The following is a 3,316-nucleotide window of genomic DNA, read 5'->3' as shown; positions in this document are numbered from 1 at the left end:
CCGTCGCGCTTCCCAGGTTGCCTAGCAACCGTGATACTAACCGCTGGAAACGTGTCATACAACTTGGTTTGACAGAAATGAGGGAGAACATATTTTGTTCATTTGTTTGTTTGTTTCTACATGAGCTTTGTGTGATTTGATAAGTATCTGAGGCTGAGACCACAGGACAGTAAAACATGATTTTTGGGCTTCATTTCTGTACTGAACAGTCATTTCAAGATTAATTAGTAAATAAGAATTAGCTGATGTTGTTCATGAGACTAAAGTCATATCACTTTGGTAATGTAAATATAATATGGCCAATATTCTAGTTATTATATTAATCATTATTAGCTATTACAGCAGTGAACATGAACTCTGTGTCAAATACTGAGCTTCAGTACAGATTCAAGTTGCAATTATTTATATGTCTTATCACCTTAAATCTTCACTCAAAGACAAGTATCTTTGACAGTGCATATATAGGTGTATCATATATAAGAGATAAATGTTGTTCCTTCAGTATGTTGGCATTACTAAATTTGGCTCATTGCTTACATATATTTATTAAAAGAAAATGTACAAGCTGTGATAACTGTTTCTGATAAAATGAAGAGTAGACTGATATATGAAATATTCCTTTATTGGGTGAGAAAATCAGACCATGTCATAACTGCTTTAAGTCATACAGAATAGATATCAGAGCCTTAAACAGGCTGGCTTCTGCTAAATGGGTCAAACTGGGCAGAAAGTCTACAAACACATAACATCCTTACAGAATATGATGTAACACTATAGATCAACTTAGCTCAGAATATATAAAGCATATAAACAATTACAGCAATATGATGCAACAAACACAGCAGTGCTACTAATCCAAAATACTCAAAGCTTCATAGAACTGAAACAAACATTTATTTTTAGCTCCATTCTGCTGCTGATACATACTTTAGGTTTCTGAATATTACACTTGTTGCTGCCTTTCATAGTGTGTAACTTGAAGGCCCTGAGTACTTTCTCCCACACTGAAAACACTGGAATGATAAAATTATTTGAACATTACCTAATAAGACTGATTCAGGACAGACAATTAGTTATTTTAAACTTTTCTAGCAGTCCTTCACAAACAGGGAACAGTCTGTCTATTCTCTCCATCTGTCAGCTGCTGCTGGCTCTTCCTCCTCCTCTTCCTCACACGCTGTTGAGTTTGTCCTGGTGGATCATCAGGGGTGCAAAGCCTCACAGATGATGTGCAGCAGTGGGTCCCTCAGTCTGTCCTCACTCTGGACACTTGCAGTTGTCACACATGGAAATCAAATGTGTGATAAGCTGCAGGATTCAAACACAAGTGTGACTTATAAACACATGTTCATATTTTTATTACACAATCAGAGAGAAAGAAACAGAGAGAGAGTGCAGGACAGACAGACAGGTGACAGTCTCAGGTGTATACACTGCTACAAAACAGCACAAAAGAAGGAGGATTTAGTGTTTGTGTTATTACGAAACAAGAAGAGTTCCCAGATGGTACAGTGGACACACATGTGTGACTCCTGTGATTAAAGCATCTTTCTTTCAGCTTAACGAGTGAACCGTCAGCTCGTTCAAACACACGTTAAAGTCCGTTTGGCTCGACACCACCGAACAGAGGCAGCAATATAACATAGCTAACATTAACAGTGCAGTGAATCTTCCTTGTGCTGTGATATTCAGGACTGCAAACCGAGCAGCATCACTGACTTTCAGCTTGTTGTGTTTGTGGATATATGACTGACTTTAATTATCCACAAAATCATCACAATCTCTGTAAGATTAAGGTCGACTATATATATATTTTTAAAGTAAAGGCTTTAAAACCAAGTTAATTCTGAAAGTACAGACATGACTAATGTCACATAACTTTCCCGACATGTGGCCAACAATAATGGTTTAATGTTCTTCATTAAAAAAATATTTGCGCATAAATAAGTGACATAATATTCAGTACTTACTTCTGAAAGTTTACACTTCCTCCGCTCCGCTTCCACCGTTTTTTTTCGGCAAAATTATCCACACCACCACCGCACTATGAAGTCTGGGATATGTTGGGCCATGAAGGCTACACCGACCCATCCTTAAAATTCATGGAAATTATGGACGCATTTGAGGGCCGCATTTCGAGCAGCCTTTGAATTGGGAAAGCCTTCTTTATACCAGCTAGAGAGAGAACGCTCATCATTTACTGTGACGTAATCGGCCTTAAAATGCGGCCTTTAAGGCTGCAAACCCCAAATCCGGTCATTGGTACTTCCTGGCTTGTGTAGTTACTAGGTAACAAAAGCTCAACACTGCCCCTAGCGTCCTGGAGCACTTCCGTTGTGTTTTGTACGTGTTTTGGATTTTGCAAGTGTTTTGGAATTTGTACGTGTTTTGGAATTTGCATGTGTTTTTTAGTTTGCAAGTGTTTTGGATTTTGCAAGTGTTTTGGAATTTGTACGTGTTTTGGATTTTTCAAGTGTTTTGGAATTTGTACGTGTTTTGGAATTTGCAAGTGTTTTGGAATTTGTACGTGTTTTGGATTTTGCAAGTGTTTTGGAATTTGTACGTGTTTTGGATTTTGCAAGTGTTTTGGAATTTGTACGTGTTTTGGAATTTGCATGTGTTTTTTAGTTTGCAAGTGTTTTGGATTTTGCAAGTGTTTTGGATTTTGCAAGTGTTTTGGAATTTGTACGTGTTTTGGAATTTGCATGTGTTTTTTAGTTTGCAAGTGTTTTGGATTTTGCAAGTGTTTTGGAATTTGTACGTGTTTTGGAATTTGCATGTGTTTTTTAGTTTGCAAGTGTTTTGGATTTTGCAAGTGTTTTGGAGTCTGTACGTGTTTTGGAGTTTGCATGTGTTTTTTAGTTTGCAAGTGTTTTGGATTTTGCATGTGTTTTGGAGTTTGTACGTGTTTTGGAGTTTGCATGTGTTTTTTAGTTTGCAAGTGTTTTGGAGTTTGCATGTGTTTTGGAATTTGCATGTGTTTTGGAGTTTGTACGTGCTTTGTCTCTAGGGGCCACCGTACTTATCCACAATATCTGGATGTGAAGAAAAAGAGTCAATGGTGTTTTAAAAAAAAATACATAAGAGCATGTGATTTAATGTGCCATTTGTTTTTACATCAATTTTAAATAATGAGGAAAAGGGACTGTATAAAACCACTAAGACCCTAAAGCAGCCAACAAACTCTTTTTACAAATTGAAGGACAGACAGACAGATAGATAGATATGGTAAATGGCCTGTATTTATATAGCGCTTTACTAGTCCCTAAGGACCCCAAAGCGCTTTACATATCCAGTCATCCACCCATTCACACAC

General features: G+C 37.3%; 1 long non-coding RNA gene across 1 annotated transcript; it reads right to left on the bottom strand.

Moving 5' to 3' along the window:
- Positions 1–601: 601 nt before the first annotated feature.
- Positions 602–2,517, bottom strand: LOC309711529. The gene is made up of 2 exons (XR_014278001.1): positions 1,971–2,517; positions 602–1,308 (listed from the first exon to the last, which is right to left on the bottom strand). It is a non-coding gene; the product is annotated as an uncharacterized lncRNA (long non-coding RNA).
- Between the last annotated feature and the right edge of the window lie 799 nt (positions 2,518–3,316).

This window comes from Aulonocara stuartgranti, assembly GCF_965226115.1.
Source record: "Aulonocara stuartgranti genome assembly, chromosome: 7".
In the NCBI taxonomy this organism is placed as follows: domain Eukaryota; kingdom Metazoa; phylum Chordata; class Actinopteri; order Cichliformes; family Cichlidae; genus Aulonocara; species Aulonocara stuartgranti.
The sequence above is the reverse complement of the archived record's forward strand: the minus strand, read 5'-3'. Positions and strand labels throughout refer to the sequence as shown.